The sequence below is a fragment of the Myxine glutinosa genome, chromosome 4 (genome assembly GCF_964187855.1).
Source record: "Myxine glutinosa chromosome 4, kmMyxGlut1.1, whole genome shotgun sequence".
NCBI lineage: Eukaryota > Metazoa > Chordata > Myxini > Myxiniformes > Myxinidae > Myxine > Myxine glutinosa.
Window position 1 is genome coordinate 70,129,750 of NC_136264.1, and position 20,902 is coordinate 70,150,651.

Sequence of the window (20,902 nt, forward strand, 5' to 3'; positions counted from 1 at the left end):
GGATGAAGTTGATGAAACGCTCCACAGGCTCACATCCTCGAATGTACCAACAAATGACATTAATCACATCCAACAAATGACGGTAAATGTCAGTTGATCAATGTGTGAGATGTCTGGAGTGGAATCCACACTTATTGAATAATACTTTGACTCTTTTATTTCTTCCAGAATAGCACAAAGAACATGTTGACCCATTAATTCATTAAATTCCTCACAAATGTTTGCCGATAGATACGATGGGTTCCCCTTTCCAGCATTTCCATGCAGTTTGAGATGCTCTTCCAAAAAAGGGTCAAATTCACTCAACAGCTCTAGAATACCTAAAAAGTTTCCATTTTTTGCCGACCCAATAGTTTGATTCTCTCCACGAAATGCCAAACGTCTGGAGGCAAGAAAGCGAATGACAGAAACCACACATGTCAACACTTTATGCCAGTAATCCTGCTCTGAGCGGTGATGTTTGATTAATAAAGAATCTACACATCCAGTTTCTTTATGCCGAATCAAATACGCCATCATGCACTTGCGAAGTTCTTTTCCATTTTCATGTTCTACAATAAGATTGCTGTGTTTCCAGTCATTTACGCGTTTAAAACATGGGAATTCTTCCGGATTATTTGTAGATAATTCTACTCTTCAACTCAACTTCAACAAGAAGTGCGTGTCATCATTCAACAAATGGCAATCGGGATGCGCAGTGAAACTTGTTTTGTATTTTACACAGTGAATAAATGAGTGGAAATCTTAATGAAATAAGGTTAATGCATACTATACAATTTGCATATAAAATGAAATGTAATCTGCTACAGTCTTATTTCGTAACTTAATCCCAGGCCTTTCCAGCGAGAGGTCGAGTAATTATCCACTCTGCCAAGAGATCTCTCATGAACAATATGGCAGCATGGTGCCCCTAGAATCGTGGGGCCCCTGGGCAACTGCCCAGTGTGCCCATAGGGGGCAGTGTTCGAGCTTCAGTCGCGACGTGGTGGGACTGGGCGAGGGGAGGAACCCGAGCCTGGAGTGTTTACAACTGCTGATCCTTTTTTCTTTCCCTTCCGAAGGATCGTAAATGAAAGTTCACGTCGGTCAGGGCTTCTTTATTTTTTTTTTTTTTCTACTGCATACAAGATCGAGGCTCGTGTGAAAGCTAACATCAATCACAAAAAACAACAACAAACGGACACAAAACACACAAAAAACGGAGCGGCGGCAGACAAGATGGGGGAGAGAGAGAGAAGCACACAAGAACAACAGCAGAGAACAGGGACAACGGAAGATATGTGGGAGGGAGAGGGCTTGGGGGGAGGAGGCATGGGAAGGTGGGGGAGGGGGTGTGGTGGAAAGTATAAAACACATGGACACTGCTGGAACTTCTAATAAAGAAAAAAGTCGTTATTTCAAAAAAAAAGTGGATTTGGGGTGAATTAACGGGGGTAGAAGAGATCAAAAGTTTTGGATGGGGGAAGATAAGAGATGATGGTGAACAGCTGTTTTAAAGACCTGGAGGGAGGAGTGGGATTGAAGAGAGTGAGGGAGTTTGTTCCAGAGGCGGGAGTAAAGAGGAATGAAGGAGTGAACCGCAAAACAAATGTGTTACGTCGATGTAATGGGGCGTGGCCTCGTGGGCAGCTCATGATCAATATCCCACATGACGGGGCGTGGCCTCGTGGGCAGCTCATTATCAATATCCCATGTGACGGGGCGTGGCCTCATGGGCAGCTCATTATCAATATCCCACGTGACGGGGCGTGGCCTTGCGTCAATTCAAACGTGAACTTGGAAAAGTGACAGCTCCATCAAAAAAAATCAACACATGAACCAATCACATTAATGGGAAGTAACCATAAAATAAATCATTACTCGCAAAATCGAAGATTTCTTGTCTTGTGCGTGACATTCTGTGAATCTTGCTTGCTTGTGTCTCATTGATGCTTGTGTGTGAATCGGTGGTCTTGTGCGTTATTCTGTCTGTGTGTTTGTCTGTCACTTTTCCTGATAACTTTTAATAACTTCCGTCTGGTAAAATTCTGATTGGACGACTATTCAGTGTCGACCTGACTCAGGTTAGTTTTCAGATCTGCTTAAATCTATTAATTCCATACAATAGAGAGTTTTTGAGAGGTCAACCTTTTCGTTTTTTTGTTTGCTGATCTACGTCGATCTATATTAAACATTACTTCGGAAATGCTTGGAGTGTGGCGGACACGAAAGCACTGACGTGGTGACATCACCCCGCACACCAAGTGGGGGTGGGCCACGCCCGGGAGAGAGGCGTGGCCTCACGATATACATGGGGCGCGCAGCCCTGAGTGTTCAGTGTTACAGTGAGCTCTTGAATAAAGACTCTTACAAATTACCGCGTTGTCCGCTTCCTCCTTGTTTACAAGCAGCGCGCGTAACGCCGCGCTTTACTGGTGACCCTCGACGTTGGATCTGCCGTAGCGATCCTTCCAAACACGACGCCATTGCCATGGCCAACAACGTGATGTCGGTTAACGCGATGTCGGTTAACGCGATGTCGCGGTCGCGGTCACGGTCGCGCGTTGCATGTCGCGGTCGCGGTCGCGCGTTGCATGTCGCGGTCGCGGTCGCGGTCGCGGTCGCGGTTGCGTCGCGGTTGCGTCGCGATGTCGCGGTCGCGCCCCCCAGAGGAGATTCAATATGGAATTAGGTGAGAATTGAAACAAAACTTCACTGTTAAGAAAAAATTATTGAGAAAGTGTGAAAAAAACAAAATTGAAAGTAATCGTGGCTTTAATCACTTTTTTTTTTTTAGGAAGACATGGAGGAGAAACAGAAGAAGAAGACGAAGATGACGAAGAAGAAGAAGAAGACAAAAGGCAAAGGAGAAAAACATCCAGTGTGGAAAAGAGTGAAAAACTTTTTTCACAAACTGAGGGCAAAGAAAGTGCCTGATCAGACCTGCGAAGGATTAAACAATCGCGAATTGTGAGTAAATTGCTGCTTACCGTACTCGTACCTTTGCATTAGATGAGTCCTGAGACGAAGAAAACATCCTTTGTGTCATCTAGCCTGGGACTCTCGGTTCGATTCCTGACCCGGATATAAACTCTCTAATCGGTGCAGGTGTTTCATCACCTGGCGAGTCGTACTCCCTTAAGATGGACGGTAAGCCGGCTGTCCCATCAGATAGCATCAGTCGGGTGGATGTTAAAGATCCCACGTTTATGTTTTGTGAAGAGCAGGCGAGTTATCGCTGGCATCCTAAACAAATTACTAATCGCCTTACGATGAATGTCAACCCTGACCAGTCGGTTCATGAAAGTTCGATGATCTCGGCCGTCGATTGTCCGATGAACTTGAAAATTTGCACACACACTGATCATCGTGTCGTGAACGCGATAGTATAATTATTGTTCATATTATGTTAATTTGTCTAATTATTGCTTCATTAGTTATGCAATATGCTAATAAGTGTCTTCAGATAACATGCTAAAACACTCGGAAGAAATTACCGGCCAATTAATTTATACCATCAGTGTCCTCAGGCATGTAACCCTTATTCACACGTGTTTGTTGTACATAAACATAATTATTATGCAAAAATTGCACTTTTTTAGGACACCTTTTTTTCGGACTAATTGTCATGTCACCTGAACAGAAAGTCCGATTTGGACGTATAACCACCGTTTAGAGGCCATTTTTGGTCATCGATTTGGACGTATGTGGTATCAAAATGTGCTCAAGACCCTAGAGAAAAATGTCATGAGAGGAGAATTCGAAATCCCCAGTGGTTGCGAAAAAATTGCCGAGGGGGACCTCCGCAGCACCCCCCCCCCCCCCCTGCAGTTAGGGTTAAACACCTTCAACAGGATGGGCTAATAACAACAACAACAAAAATGTGCACCTGCGATGATGTCTGCGATGGTCTAGTCAAAAAGTGAGCATGCTGCCAGGGTTTGTTCATTTTTCACCCTTCATCACCCAAACGCAAAAATATATCTTCATGTCCCCTGTTCCCCCCCCTAACCCCCCCCCATAAAACATTATGTATAACCCCTCCCCCCCCCCCATAAAACATTATGTATAACCCCTCCCCCCCCCCCCCCCATCCCACTCACCTTCCAGTGGAATTTGATGTGGTACTGATGGATTTATTCAATGTGGTGTTAATAGAGCACAGATGTGATGCGCCCAATGGCTCCTCCTGTATCCGAGCTCCTTGCAATATCTGGGCTCATATCACATATTATTGTTAACAGGTTCGAGCAGAACCAATTGTTGCAGAAGGAAATTGAACAGTTGCAGCAGGAGAAGCAATTGTTGCAGACGTAAAAGGAACAGTTGCCGCAGGAGAAGCAATTGTTGCAGACGGAAAAGGAACAGTTGCAGCAGAAGAAGCAATTGTTGCAGTCGGAAAAGGAACAGTTGCAGATGAATGAATAAAATTCTTGAAGAGCAGGTGAGAAATTCCTACTGTGCATTTTCTTGTTGTTACCAATCTTGAATTGTCCTCTTTGAATAAACACCACAATTCCCGTGAGTACGTACATCCTTTCTTATTACATGTTGTTGATATTCATTCTTTCCACACATCAACTTTAAACTAAAATTTCCTTATTACCCCCGCCGGATTCAGACGGTAGACGGAGGTTATGTTTCATTCCTGTCTCTCTATAGCTGTCTGTCTCTGAGCAGGATGTTTCAATAAGTTGTGGACGATTTGGGTGAGACTTGATGGACATGTTGGTTCTGTGATAAGGACGAAATTATTCGATTTTGGTGAAGATCCAGATCCGGTATGAGAATTTTTCTTATTTTTAAAGTGATTCTTCACCATTGAGAGACGGGGCCAAAAACGATATAATAGCACGATATTTCAAAAAGTTGTGGACGACTTAGGTCAAAACTGGTGGTTGCGTTGGTTTGGTGACGAGCATTTTTTTTGGTTCAGGTCCGGATCCAGATCTGGCCCATCAGTGGGATACATTATGTAAACCGTTCACCTGGCGGAGGTATGCGCTCTACCGAGTGCCATACTCTAGTATTGGTATTTGTTTCGACCTGCAAGTACAGTTTTCTCGTGTAGAATCGGAATAAAAATGCCATCTTGGTGAAGCATCCACATCAGGCATACTTTACTTGTGTAAAATATACTATACTTGTATAAATACTTGTATACACTTGTATATGTTGTGTAAATATTGTGTAAAGTGTAAATATTGTTTGTAAATATTGTGTGTAATATTGTTTATATTGTGTAAAGTATAGTATACTATACTTGTATATTGTGTAAACTGTATATTGTGTGGTCCTTAAGGCCTATACTATACAATACTTGCTTGTGTTACGGACTCGTCACTTCCGCCTTTGTGGTTTTCATCTACTTGAAAACTTTTTAGTTTCAGGTACTACTATTTTTATGGTTTTGGTGTGAAATGGAGATAACTGTCTTCAAAGGTAAAAATAGTGTTTCAGAAGAAAAACGAAATGGGGGAAGAACAAGAGGAAGAGGCAGGCGATAGGATCGAGAAAGATTGGAGAAGAAAGGCGCATCTGCTTCGTGGAGACAAGCGGACCTTGTGGACATTGGTCGCGAGGCGAATTTTGGTTTCCCCGGGAAAGGGATTCCCGTGACAGTGTCGTTCTTGCTGTTGCAAATAAACCTGCGTGATGGGTTTTGGTTCCGAGAGTGAATCATCGTTGGAAAGCAAGCTGATGCCATTATCGGCCAGGGGTCAGCCATTTCACCTCGCACCAGGCCTTCGCCCGGTTCCACGTGTGTGTCGTGGGTTTTCCCGGAGCAACCCCAGCTTGGGAACCGTTGGTTGTTCATGTCAGGTGAACGGAAGGTGTGAGTTCTTCACTCACCTGTTTGGGTGAATCATTACCGGACCGCCTTCGGCCCGACCTCTCACCAAGAGGCTCTTCTACAGCTTTGCCTGTCGACCGACCTGTGTTCAGGTCTCCGTACGACCTGTTTGTGTGATCACCCGAGCGGGGATCGACTTTGGCCTTGTGTCGTGACACCGTGACTTTGGGGAATGTTGCAGTTTGCTCACTTTGGAGTACTGTGAGTTATTGATAAAGGAAATATTGGTGGTACCATCATAGGAATTGTATGGTTTATGATGTGCAAGTGAGAGTTTCCTTGTACTTGCGTTAAGTGTTATTATTCTGTGAGTTTGAATACAATAATTGGTTTTGTATCAATTGCTTGGTGTGGTTCTACCATTGTTCATTGGGACACACACATAATAGCACATCTTTCTGCCGTGACTCCTTTCGAGGCTTTGGAGGTACACCGTGGCCGGGGTTTGGGGAGGAGCACGTAACAGAAATTGGGGGCTCGTCCAGGATAGAATTCCATAACATTCCCAAAATTCCCAAATTTGTAATTTTTCTAACATTCCCAAATTTGCATTTCTGACAATTTTGAATTTTTTTGTGTGAAGGTTAACAGGTGCTAACTCATAGTCACAATGGTGTTTGAAGTAGAAAAGTTTGTGACGTCCCCTAAAGAGGCACAGTTCCAGGCGTTAAAAAGATCGGAACTTATGATATTGGCCAAATACTATAACTTGGAGGTCCGAGTTAGTATGAAGAAAGCAGAGATTCAGACATTGGTGGTAGAATCTCTAGTGGGACAAGGAACATGGGAAGAGGTAGCCTTGGATTGGTTACCAGAAGAAAAAGGAAATATGGAGCTCCGGAAAATGGAGATGCAACTGCAGAGTCAGGAAAGGTTAAAAGAGTTGGAATGGAAAGCAGAAAAGGAAAGAGCAGCGGAAAGAGCAGAGGAAAGGAGAGCTGAGAAGGGAGTTAAAGGAACGGCACATGGAGTATCAGAGGGAACTTAAACTCAAGGAGCTTGAATTACTGGGGGAACGGAGAGAAGTCGTATCCATGCCGGCTAGTTCGACAACCAGTCAGAACTCTTGGGATGTTGGTAAGCATGAGGCTCGTTCCACCCTTTAATGAAAAGGAGGTAGCCAAGTTCTTTTTACACTTTGAGAAGGTGGCTCAAATGTTAAAATGGCCTGTGGCATCATGGACTATGTTAGTACAAAGTGTTCTGGTGGGTAAAGCTCAAGATATTTATTCGGCTTTACCGATTGATCAATGTGCAGATTATGAGATAGTGAAGAAAGCCATTCTCAAAGCCTATGAATTGGTCCCTGAAGCTTACCGACAAAAAATTAGGAATGCCAGGAAGAGGGAGAGTGAGACCCATGTGGAGTTTGCCAGAGTGAAGGAAACTATGTTTGATAGGTGGTGTGATTCGAAGGAGATTGGGGAAGACTTCCACCGTTTACGACAATTGATATTGGTGGAGGAATTTAAACAGTGTGTCCACGTGGACATTAAAGTGCATCTGGATGAAAAAAAAGGTACTGGAGTTGTATGAGGCAGCAACAGTGGCAGATGACTATGCCTTGACACACAGGATGGGGTTCCACAAACCTAACTTCCCGCCTAGAGTTAGCCAGGGGAGTTGCATTAAATCAGGTTCGGAGAACAAATTTTCATGGAGGCGGCCTAGAGAGGACTATGGGGAAACAAATCTGATACCGCAACCTTTAGGGATCAGAAGACTGCAGTTCCAAGGCAGACCTATCTTCCGGGGGGCCCGAAGCAGACAACAGGTTTTTCCTCCGGCCTACTTGAGCTTTTTGCAAGAAACCTGGGCATTTGATGTCCCAATGTTAAGCCCTGAAAAGGAAAAATCAGGATCGGAGTCAGGCTAGTGCAACTGCGAATGCGTTGGCGAATGCGTTGGCGAATGCGAGAAATCATCCTTGGAGGACAATGACTTGTGAAGGGTCCCGTGCCAAACTTACGGCATCACAGAACGACCTTGTCCAAGAGGGTTACAAACCTTTTATTTCCGAGGGGTTTGTGTCACTGGATTGGGACTTAACTAACCAGAGACCTGTTAGGGTATTGAGGGACACCTGTAGCACATCAATCTTTGATGTTTGAGGGCATTTTGCCATTGTCGGAGAAGACGGCAACTGGGGTTAGTGTTCTCTTACAGGGGGTTGGTGGCTATTTTAATGCTCCTCTTCATGCAATCCATTTAAAGTCTGAGTTGGTGTCAGGTCCGGTCACTGTGGGGTTACAAGCCACTCTTCCTGTAGAGGGAATTTCTTTTATTATCGGGAATGATTTGGCCGGTGGTCGAGTTTCCTGCAATCCGATGTTGGTTGAAAAGCCCAGTATGGAAAATAACAGCACATTTAGAGCAGGAGATTCCAGGTATCTTTCCATCCTGTGCAGTTACTCGTGCTATGGGTAGGAAGTGCTCTGAAGAGAAGGGGAAGTAAGGTGATGTGGATTTGGGTTCCATAGAGATATTGGAGGAAAAGTTGGGAAGAGACGATCGGAAAGGGAGTGACATCAAGGAACCTAAGGAAAAGGTGGCATCTGGACCAAAAGAGAAAATGGAGTGTCCGTCGGAGACATCTGGGAATGAAGCTGAACAAACAGTGCTTGTCCAAAAGAGACTTGTTGGAGAACAACGCAGAGATTCGGAGCTCCGGAGTTTGATTGGTAAAGCCATTACAGAGGAAGAGGCTATGAAGGTACCTGTTGGTTACTTCATGAAAGGGGAAATACTCATGAGAAAATGGAGACCACCGGAGGTGCCAGCAAATGATGAGGGGAAAGTTCATTACCAAATTGTGGTGCCACCGCCATACCGGAAGGAGATTTTGAGTTTGGCACATGAGACACCTTTGGCCGGGCACCTTGGAGTGAACAAGACATGTGACAGAATATTGGTACATTTTTTCTGGCCAGGATTGCGACGTGATGTGGCGGACTTCTGTAAATCTTGCCATTCTTGCCAGCTGGTGGGAAAACCTAATAAGAAAGTCCCTTCTGCGCCTTTAAAACCAATTCCAGCTTTTGAAGAGCCATTCAGTCGAGTCATTATTGACTGTGTAGGCCCTTTACCTAAAACTAAGGCTGGACAGCAGTATCTGCTGACCATCATGTGTGCTTCCACAAGGTTCCCAGAGGCGGTGCCTCTTAGGAAAATTACTGCGGCAGTTATTGTGAAGGCCATGATTAAATTTTTCACTCTGGTTGGCCTACCTAAGGTCATCCAGTCTGATCAGGGTTCCAATTTCATGTCAACACTTTTTCAGCAAGTGGTACACCTGTTGGGAGTGAAGCAAGTGAGGTCAAGTACTTACCATCCCGAGAGCCAAGGGGCCTTGGAAAGGTTTCACCAGACATTGAAGAATATGATCAGAACGTACTGTTTTGAATGTGACAAGGATTGGGATGAAGGAATACCCTTATTTCTGTTTGCTACGAGGGAATCTGTTCAGGAGTCATTAGGATTCAGTCCTTTTGAACTTGTGTTTGGACACGCAGTTCGGGGAGCATTGAAATTTGTGAAAGAACAGTGGCCACAGGAGGAGTCGCAGTCAACAGTGGTAAAGTGTGTGTCAAAGGTTAGGCACAGATTGGCAAAGGCTTGTGAAGTTGCGAGAGGAAACGTGAAAGTGACACAGGATAAAATGAAAGTGAGACATGACAAGAATTCTCAGATAAGAAATTTCAGTCCTGGGGACCGGGTGTTAGTGTTGCTTCCTGTTCCAGATCAGCCACTACAGGCTAGCTATTTTGGTCCCGATGCAATCGAAAGGAGGGTTAATGAAACAGATTATGTGGTGACAATTCCCGAACCGACGGAAAAAGTGGCAGCTGTGTCATGTCAACCGACTGAAGAAATATAACGAGAGGAAGCCTGTGGAAAAAATGGTTCCTGTCTCACCTGTCGTACCTATAGTCAGGGTGCAAGAGAATCCAGAATTAAAAGTCTTCACTGATCAAAACCCCTTAATCTTCCATTCAAAAAATGAAAAATAAAAATCAGCGGTTGATGAGATGGAGTTTGTCTTTGCAGGAGTTCAACTTGGAAATTAGGCATGTAAAGGGTAGGGACAATGTAGTTGCCGATGCTTTATCCAGAGTGAACTAACTTTGAAAATTAAAACTTAAAACCTGCTCTCTTATGCACAGATTCATCCCATCTCTTCAATTATCCTACCCATCTTCCTGCTCTTGGTACTCTGAATCCTGTGGTGAGGCAGTTTCTTTAAAACAATTGCATTCTCCTCCACAAAGGCAAATCCAACTGAAGACAACCTCAGATCATTCCACAAATCCTGCAACAAGTGTGCCTACTCTCTGGAGAGCCAGAAAACAACATCTGTCCAATCTCACAAATGAGCTTTCAAACTTGTCTCCCTCCTCTAAAACTTATTGGAGCCTTGTCAAGACTTGCACCCTCTGCCATCTCTGTGCTTTGTCCCCCTCGGGTATCTGCTGGACGCACGCGGTTCAGCAGTAACCCCCAATAAGTGAAACTGCCTAAATCCAGAAGTACTGTTCACCTCCACTCATTTACCGTATTTTCCGGTGTATCAACCGCACCCGTGTATCAACCGCACCCACGATTTTCGACCTCAAAAAAAACAAAAAAAACCAACAGATTTTCAAGGGGAAAAAAAAAATCAGGAAAATTTAAAAAAGAGAAGAGATAAATAAATAAAATGGAAAGCGAAATATGATGCAAGGAAAGAGAAACTGAAGACAGAGAAAGAGTGAAAATACATGAAATGAGTTGAAAGAGAATTTAAAAAACATTATAATTATTCTTTCTTGCCAATGTGGGGCCCTGAAAAGGGCCGTTGTGTTTTGGCTCTTGCCAATGTGGGGCCCTGAAAAGGGCCGTTGAGTTTAGTCTCTAAAATCCGAAGAAGTCCTCGTCATCCGTTTCTTCAGTCCAATCCGAGTCGGGGTAGGCGAGAGCCTCGTCGTCGTTATCCTCTTCTCCATCGTCGGTCACTGCCACTTCATCCTCCCAGATGATGTCATCTTGAGTGCCATCAAGGGCATTAGATATGCAGCACTTGAGGAAGGCCCGCTCGATGATGGCTGCCGGCAACTCCTCCCAGACCTTCAGTATCCAGCTACAGATCGTCGGGAGGTCCACCTTCCTCATCCTCCCAGTCTTGGTGAAGGTCTTGTCCCCCGACAGCATCCACTCCGACCAACAGCGCCGCAGACCGTCTTTGAACGGCTTGTTGACTGAAACGTCTAGCGGCTGCAGCAGCGACGTCATGCCACCCGGGATCATCACCAGATCAGTGTTGAGCACCCTCAGCGTTGACTTGGTCTCCTCTGTCTTGTGACAACGGAAGGCGTCGAGGACGAGCATGCTCCGTCGCCGCGAAAGCCCACCAACTCGTCTCCCCCACACGACGTGGAGCCAGTCATCTACCAGCGCTTGGTCCATCCACCCCTTGGCCTGGGCACGAACGATTACACCCGGAGGAAATTTATCCTTTGGTAGCGTCTTCCTCTTGAAGATGATATATGGCGGCAGCTTTCCCCCATCGGCGGTGCACGCTAGCATAACCGTAAAACGATCTTTCTCATGACCCGTTGTAATGATGGACACCGACTTGTCACCTTTGGCCGAGATGGTGGTCCCTCGAGGCACATCGAAGGTCAGCGGCGTCTGATCTGCGTTGCCGATGCGGCTTAGGGGATAGTCATGCTGCTTGCGGAACTTGATCATGAACTTCTGAAAATTAGCAGTCTTCTCTGCTATGTCATCAGGGAGACTCTGTGCGATGTGGGTTCGCCGGCGAATGGAAAGGCCATGACGACCCATGAACCTGTACGCCCAAGACGTACTGGCCGTGAAGTCATCGACCCCCTGTTTCCCTGGCGATGAGTCGGGCCTGGAGTCGCAACGCTAGTGTCACGATGACGTGTCCCTCGGCTCGCTTCTCTCTCACCCACGTTAGCAGTCTCTCCTCCAAGGCCGGCCACTGGGCTGCTTTGCCCCTCATCGCCTTCTTCTTCGGCATCGTCTCCAGCGTCTGCTTGTTAGTCCGCCAGCGTCTAATGACGGACTCGTCGATTCCGAAGTGTCGGCCGGCCGCCCGATTACTAAACTCTTCTGCAAACCTGCAGGCACGGAGCTTGAAAGCTGCTGTGAATGATCGCGGTGCCATCTCGTGGTCTTGGTCAGGATATAAGCGAATGGTGAAGCTTGGTCTTGGTCAGGATAAAGCGAATGGTGAATCTTGGTCTTGATAGCTCGAACAGGATAGAATGAATGGTGAAACTCCCCGTTGACCTCTCCGTTTTATACATTCGCCCAGCGCATGCGGCGGCATCAAAGCCGACTTCAATAGGTATAATACCGCGGCGTTGGTTAGACAATAGGTATGTCATAATGTCCCATGCAAAACATCCTGTTTACGATGTTGACGCTTTTGTTTTGTGACTTAATCCTGTCTTTATTTAGCACACTCTATTCACTATGTGACCTGTCATTCAAAGAGGACTAGTGAAAGTACACATTTTCACAAACACGCATAGAAAAATCAAATATTACAAACTTCAAACTTTCTTGTATTTTGACTGGCAGCAGTAATCGGCGTTGAACCTACCTTCGTAACGTAATTGACGATCATTCATCATTGCATCCCTGCAACCCCAAAGTAATATAAAGATTACGTCCCGTTGATATGACAGTTTTTCAATGCGCAAATTTTTCTGTTACTGTGTATCAACTGCACCCCCTTTTTTAGGGTTTTCCCGTAGGTAAAAAACCGCGGTTGATACACCGGAAAATACGGTATTCCTTTTCTTCCTCGCCTGTGGAACCTTCTTCCATACTCTTCAATCTTCAATCAAGGTCTTCAAGATAGCTGTTCACCACCATCTCAAGTCATCCTCTATCCAAAATCATGAACTTTTCGACACCTGTTAACCCCCTCTCACTCCTAAAAAATTTGCTTTTGTATCCATGTTGTCCACCCTTTGCGTTCTCCCGTAGTCCTCATCGTTACCTGCATCCCATGTTTGTCAGTCCATCTATTTTCTCCCTCCGCCCTGCTGCTGGTGATGCCCCTTTCTCCTGCTGTTCCCCTTGTTATGTTGTGTCCTGATCTGTTCTGTGTCATAGCTCTTCCAGGAGCCTAGACCACGTAGTAAAACTAGGTGCAATAACCCTGGGCACTCACCTGGTAGAATAAAAGCCTTTTTTGAAGTTGAGCTTTATTCATCACTTTTTTCCACCTCAGCTTGTTTTTTCACTTCTCAGTTGAACAACATGAATGAGCGTATTCAGGCTCAAGATTTGGAGCTGGTGTTTTGGAAACACCAAAGCCGATATCTGACAAAGAAAGTGGAGGACCAAGACATCGAGATGACGATCCAACAGCAAAATCCAATGAAGAAAAAAAGAAGAAACTAGACCAAATGCTCATTTCAAACTCAGGTGGGTCTTTCAGAGGAATGGGTTGCCTTTCACTGAAAACAATTTAAACCTCTTTATCTACAGACACTTGTAAGAGGCAAAGCTCAACAAATGTGTGATATCTTGTGGTAAGGTAATTAATTACAGAACATCATTTGGTTAGATTGCAAACCTCAAACCTGCGATATACTCGCAGATATGTACTGCATAATTATGTACTGCATACAAACATGTTATATGTGACATGTAGAGTGGTGCATATTTTGTGCTCTCTCTCTCTCTCTCTCTCTCGCTCTCGCTCTCGCTCTCGCTCTCTCATATAGATTTGTGAAAGCTGTGGATGATGCAGATAAAGAGCAAAAATAAATAAATAAAAGCCTTTACAATCATCAACATGTGGTAAACACTGAGCACTGTACCAGTGAGGAGCGACATACATGACACCATCGTATTTGAAAAAAAAAAAAAGAAGTATATATATATATATATTGTAATGGGTTGCCTATTGGGTATTCAAAAAAAAAAAAAAAAAAAAAAAAATATATGTATATATATATTGTAACGGATTTGGGAAACCGTGCACTGTGTGTGTAATTCATTGTAAATATACCCCCATTGTAAATAATGTAATGATTCCTGTAAATACCTCCATTTGTGTAAAGATCAAAGGTCGTCCCTTTAGCTAGTCCATCGCATACATGTAGAAAATCATAGGCCCTTCTAAATAGTTATCTTGAAGGAGCTGCGCTCCAACGCGAGTCGAAAGAATTGACGCGACCAAAGACGGAATTCGTCCGAGTAGCTTTATTGAAACAAAACAGCTCAGGTATTCCAACCAGCCCGTTTATCGGGCAGCAATATATATATACACATTTATGCCGGGGCGTTTGCCCGGGAAAACCGAGACCGGGCATGCCCGGGTGTCAAGGGCGAGTCCTGGAAAGGCGAGTCTGGACATGCCCGGGCGTCCTGGACGCGGCCTGGCAAGTCGAGGCTGGGCGTGCCCGAGCTCTCTGGGCGAGCCCTGGAAAGGCGAGAGCGGGCATGCCCGGACGCTCTGGGCGAGCCCTGGAAAGGCGAGTCTGGACATGCCCGGGCGTCCTGGACGCGGCCTGGCAAGTCGAGGCTGGGCGTGCCCGGGCGCTCTGGGCGAGCCCTGGAAAGGCGAGAGCGGGCATGCCCGGGAAAGATGAGCCCGGGCGTGCCCGGGAGGTTCGGGCGTGCCCGGGAACAGCGAATCTGGGCATGCCAAGGAGAGGCGCGTCTGGGCCCGTCCGGACGAGCCCGGCATGGCGATCACGCCCTGGCCGCGTCCTGGCAGGTGCAAGGCGATTGTGTACATTCAGCGGGAACCGCTACAATCTCATTATTCTATGTCAGTTTAAGGCTCTGTTTTCCATTAGTTGACTCTGCATTGCACCAAATGAAATAAGATAGATCCCCCTTTTAATTCCCCAAAACGTCATTGCCAACCGAATTTCCAACTGCGTCATTGCCAACCGCATTATTGCCAACTGCATTCGCCCTCCATTGAACACGCGGTCCACTCGGGGAAGATGGGTGTGGCCCCACCTCGTCATCAGAAGGAGGAGTGAGCCAGCCCCCAATCAACCAACCAAGCATGAGGGGTTTGGCCTGAGAGGGCGGAGGAAAGAAACTTCGAGGAGGTTCAGGAAGATTCGAGGGTGTGGCCTATAAAACCCGTGGCATGAGCCCCCACCGTCAGATGATTGAGGGAGGCAGATGATTGAGGGAGGCAGATGATTGAGGGAGGGAGAGGATTGAGGGAGTCAGACGAGTGAAGAGAGACGCGCAACCTGCGGGAGTATGAGCGAGGGAGACGCTGTTCCAACCAGCCTTGCCACGACAAGCTCCGACGCGTTGCTGCAAGCATCCCGGCGGTGTGGACCCGAGGGTGGAGAGCCGGCGGCTGCTCGCTCCCGGCCCGGCCGTTCTGCAGTCCCACCTGAACCTTCCTCCCCTTTCAGCCATTCGTTCCTGCCTTCATTCCCCATTCGTGGAAGTCTGACTGTCGTCTGTCTGTCTGTGTTGTCTGGGGTATAAATTAAGCTTGTTTTAAGAATTGCACTGTGTCTTCTTCTTCTTCTGTAAATTGCTTTCGTTTCTTTCCTTCTCCCTTGGTTTCTTTGGTTTTGTACAATAGTTAGTATTAAATACCTGTGTTCTTCCTACCTTTGCCTTCTTTCCTTCACATCCGTTCATTTTAGAGGTTTCCACATTGAGTTCCTGTGGCACGATTTCGGCCAACGGTTCTAATCGGGTTAGTCTTCGTTAATGGCTCGAACCGTGGGCTGCTAAAACCGCTCGGCAAAATAACATCTTATCCGTGGTTTCGAGCTGAGTTACCCACCTGCCTTGTGGAGCGGGGTAGCTTCAGGATCGGAGACGGCCAGTGCAAATAGAAGGGGGATTAACCCTCCCTCCCCCCCACCCCCCCGCTAAGGGGAGCGCCGTACTTCGTTTCCGTAACAATATATATATATATATATATATATATATATATATATATATATATATATATATATATATATATATCTAACATCAAAATGAACTTTTGAAATATTTAAAAGGACATTCATTGAAATCCTCCACGCAAAAATGAAAAATATTTGAACACAGAGGTAAAGATCAGCTGTTTACGAAACATGTCAAAAATAAGAGGTTGCCTCAATCACAAAAAAGGAAAAAGCATGAACATCACAAGGGGTGGTGCAACAAAAGTCACAGCACTACAACACAAAGGCACACACCTGAATACAGTCAAAACAAAATGACACAGGAATGGACACAACACTCCGAACAGTCAAGGACAGAATGACAGCAGTCCTCAATGTCGTGTGTGTCCTCCCTGAGCTGTGATGCAGGCTGTACACCTCCTACGCATGCTCTGTATCAGGCGGCTGATGCGGTCCTGGGGAAGTCTGTCCCACTCCTGCAAGCCTTGAATGCGCATTTTCCGATAGACAGCCGTTGATCTCCTCGGTGCAAGATGTCGATTGCAGGCTGTGAGCAACCAAGACGTTGGGCAATTGTTCGCTGGCTTACACCAGCCTCAAGCATCCCAATTGCTCTTAAACGTTGTTCAGATGTCAGGCGTGGCATCTGAATTTTCTTGTTGTTTTCTCTGTCAGAAGCCTCTAAAGTGACTATAGACAGCATTAATGAATGGCTAACCACGAGAACTGAAGGATTTCATTATGAGGGTCATTGTTTAAAGGGAGAGATCCCGATACAGAACCACTCAAGCATGCCATTGTTGATCAACAAGGTGATTGAAGTTAAGTTCCCGCTACATAATCAGCCATTACAATTGAAGAAACGAGCTTACAAAGCTGCACATTTCAAAAAATGAAAGGGATAAGTTTCTTTTGATGTTCAGTTTCTATATATTATATTATATATATATTGTTACGGTTCTCTACGCAGGCCTTCTTCCCCTTATCAAGGGGGGATTAATCCCCTTGTCTTTACTGGGCCTGGCGGAACCGAGACTTATTATGTCCCATCCTGGCACTCTACCCCTCTGATGCCCTCTCTGGCATTGGGCTACCCGGGTCCTTCTCTTGGATCCTCGGGCCCCATTGAGCAACTACTCACAACTCTAACTGGCTCCCGGAGCCTACCTGCGGCCTCACCTGGCCGACAGACTTCCAGTGGCGGAGTGCCCCAATAACCATACGCACCAACAAAGCCCACACGCCCAGCCATTTAATAGACTCATGCACCCAATCAAGCACTACTTGCCACTTCCTGCACCACAGGTGTCAATATCCAAACAATTTACCTAAGCCCGCTACCTGGCTTTAAACTACCCACCCCGGGTATTCGTGAAGGGGTCCATCTCCCCCCATTCACTCCTTCGCACCATGCATTCCACACCTTTTATCCCACACCAAGCATTCCACACTACTCATTCCACACCATTTATCTCGCACACCACTTTTCTCGCACACCTTTTGTGCTCATCCACCTTTTCCCATACACTCCAACACAACTCCATCTGTCTCAGTACACAATTCCTGGTTATTCTCAACCAATTCCTCATTTGCTCAATACAATCCTCACACACACAGCATCATCTAGCTGACTACTTCCTCTAAAACTGGTGCTTCCCTGTCTTCCCTTACACTAAGCACTTCCCTCGTCATTAACATCCTTCTAATCTCTCTACGTCCCCACTACAGGTACAAATGTCCCTACTTAAATATTTTGTCTCTACTGTCCTCTAAATTCCCTAACAATTATCCTAGCCCGCCCTCGGCGAGCTTCAGTGCCCCATGGAGGTAACCATCGCTGGTCCCTCCATGTGCATGTCACTGCCATCCCCCTAATCTAATGCTCATGAGCCCCAACGTGAGGAATGGTGAAATCACCGTTCCCTCCACGCCGGGTACCATTCGCTAACACTATTGCTAATCGTCCGCTACACTCGAGCCTCTTTGTGTGGAAATACATTTTCAGAGCTCGTCTTCGAAAAGCCGAGCGATGTATGCGGGTGGTTTGTCGCCTGTAGGTTGGGTCTGTCCGGCATTTTCGATTCAGGGGAGGAGGCTTTGTTGGGCCAAGGTTCAGGGTGCCATCCCTGCGTGTGGAGCCTTGCAGTACCACGCACGATGGCCCAACCGCCCATGGTCGGAGCACCGCAGCCGCCAGGGGGCGCGGCTCTGGCCTCTCCTACCCCCCCTTGAACCATGCCGATCACCTTTACTGCCACGATGCGGCACCAACCATACAGGGCATGGCCCGGCGCGAACCGTGCACGCCGGTCCTTGTGAGACCGCCGCGGCACCGATCCCCGCCGCACACAAAGCACACCACGCACCGAGGGCTCACATCGGCTATACGTCGCCCTAAATGCTCCCCCGGTCTGCGTCGATGCTCGGGCCGCATTCTCACCCCACGCCACCCGTTCCTCACTCGCAAAACGCGGCGCTCCAGCGCCTCCCATACACTCCATACATTTTGTTACTGCATGGTCTCTCTGCACACGGTCCGGTGTGCATTCTTTCTCGCACACCGTACTCGTACCTGCACACCTCGGCGCACTCATACTCTCACGCACTCCATTACACGCTTTTCCCCCACACACTCCTTTACCGCACACTTCCCTGTTACACACTCCGTAACACAATCAGCCTTCGCACACCCTCGCGTACACCCCTCCGTTACGTACTCCGCAACGTCCACGGGTGTGCACTCTTCTGGTACACACCCAATCACGTGCTCTGGTGTGCACTCCTGCACACTCTCTACAACACGCTCTGGTGTGCATTCTCTCTCACTCTCCTCGGCCATCGCACACTCTATTTCACACTCTTCTTCGACGCACTCTTCCCACTCACATTCCATCATACACTCGCGTTCTGGTGCACACTTTTTTCACACACGTGCGCCAGTCGCTCATGTACACCGCAAAAAGGACCTTCCACGAGCGCCCGGGCTCCGTCTCGATCCCAAGCACGCCAAAAATCTTTCCCTGCCATACACACTCCTGCTCACCTTAGGGACCTTCTTCCGCGGCAGCACCACCTGCAAACTTTAATTGGGGTTAGCAAGCCCGACATCACAGTGCAAATGCAAACTTTGTTCAGGTTCCATTTCTACCTCCCGTGATACATTCCCCGACTCTATCTCTGCCGTCTCTTCGGCCCCAATTTCAACTATTTCTTTTATTTCTTCTATTTCCTCGACGACCGCCGGTGCGCATAAAATTTCTTTTTCCAATTCGACGGCCGTCGGCTTTTCCACACCCCGAGTCGCGATTTCTATTCCCTTGGTCCACTTAGCTGCGCTCTGCCCAACCTCGCTCTCCCCGCGTTCCTCGCACTGCGTTAACTCGTGGCATCCCTTTGCGACCTCCTCGCTCAGCTTGCGCCTTATGTCCTTCCCTGCCTCTTTTATTTCCTTTTTCGACGCCACCCTCATTTTTCCCAATTGATTCTTTTGGATGTCCATTTTGTTTTCCAACCCCTTTTTCCACTCGAACAATTCCCGGGTGGATTTGTCCCCCATTTCTTTCAATTGGCCACCCATTTCTTTAAATTTATTTTCTTGGGTGTCCATTTTGCCATTCAGTCGATCCCACTCCATCTTTATGGATGCCTGTATTTGCGCCATAAATAATTGCATGTACCTTGGCACCGCGGGCTCGGCTTCCGCTGCCACGTGCGAGGCGCCTCCATTTTCTACCCCGACTGCCGGCCCCTCATCAATGTCCTCCTCTTCTCCCAATTCTTGCCGTGGGTCCTGGGTCATTAATTCCTCCTCATCTACCTCATTTTCTACCCCCACCGGCATTCGACCGCTTTGGCTAGCCATGGCACAAATTTAAAAATTTGAATTTAAAACTAAATTTCATCCACTCGCATTTTCAAGTGCGTGAAGCACACTCCGGGTCCAATCCCACACTCCTGACACCAATTGCTACGGCCAATATGTACAATTGGTGTCCAAAATTTTGTCCAAAAATTTTGTCCCAAAATTTTTTGTCCCAGGTTCCAAATCCCACTCCTGACTACCAATTGTTACGGTTCTCAACGCAGGCCTTCTTCCCCTTATCAAGGGGGGATTCATCCCCTTGTCTTTACTGGGCCTGGCGGAACCGAGACTTATTACGTCCCTCCCGGACACACGTGGCGTAGGGTTTCGGGACTACTTTTCGCTCGTACCTAAGTACCCTCGCTGCCCTGGGAGCGAGGAAACAAGCCTCACATGAACCACGTATGGTGTTAGTACGCCGAGCGGATTGCGTACACGTGGCCCGCGCAGTTTTAAATAGTGGAACCCGATTGGAGCGATCTTAATCGTGCCACGCTTAGTCAATTGAGGAAACCAAAGGAACGATCGAATCAGAAAGAAAGAACAAGGGTTTATTTATTCCCACACGCATATACAGTTCAAGGACGAAGAGACACAGAGCAATCCTTAAACAGTCTTAACTTATCCCTGGGACAACGGGGCCGTCTCACACTCACACAGGGGATTGCAGATGGGCAGGTGCTCCCCACACGTCGATGTCGTCGTCCAGAGACGGCCTCCGTCCCGCTCTCCACGGCCCCGGCACGTCCCTCGAAGATGGTGGCAGGCGAAGGCAGGGACTCGTAGCGCGTCTCTCGAACAAAGGGATGATCGGGGCGAAACGGTAGAGGGCGGACTTAAGCGCGGCTGGCGGTTACTCAGCCTTGTTCATTCGCGTGGCTGAAATGCGCTATTTCGTTATAAACACGCTTGTCTGCGCCCGCGTATATGTAGTGACCAACTCCTCTTCTTCAATACACTTGGTGTTGGTTAGCGCGCGTTCCCGTGCAATGGTCAAGTTCATCAGGCAGCAGTCCTCTTGTCTCTCTCTCTCTCCTCTGCGAGTTCACGCGTTAGTCCTCTTAGCCCTCCGATGCAAGTCCTTTTATCTCTCTCTCTCGCAGCAAGTCAAGTCCTGTCGAGGGCTTTTGCGCAGCGGTTCTTTATAGCTACGGCCCCCGAACTTTCTGGAACTCACCCGACTCTTCTCACCACGCCCTGTGCCGCCACGCCGCCGCCACAACCCCCGAGCTCTGATTGGCGGCTCGTGCTTACCGTCATTGCTTCTGCCGCTCCGCCTCGACTCTCCCCAATCCTAGGCCTACCTCG

At 47.2% G+C, this 20,902-nt stretch overlaps 1 protein-coding gene across 4 annotated transcripts in view; it reads left to right on the plus strand.

Annotated features, from left to right (window-relative positions):
- The window catches only part of LOC137424742 (uncharacterized), a 105,357-nt gene extending 91,587 nt beyond the window's left edge, over window positions 1–13,770 (plus strand). For all 4 annotated transcript variants that reach the window (XM_078775870.1, XM_078775871.1, XM_078775869.1 and 1 more), the window contains exons 18-20: window positions 2,777–2,949; window positions 4,224–4,423; window positions 13,100–13,770. The gene's annotated coding sequence lies outside the window, so the exon portion shown is untranslated. The remainder of the gene's footprint in view (window positions 1–2,776; window positions 2,950–4,223; window positions 4,424–13,099) is intronic.
- Window positions 13,771–20,902: the final 7,132 nt, after the last annotated feature.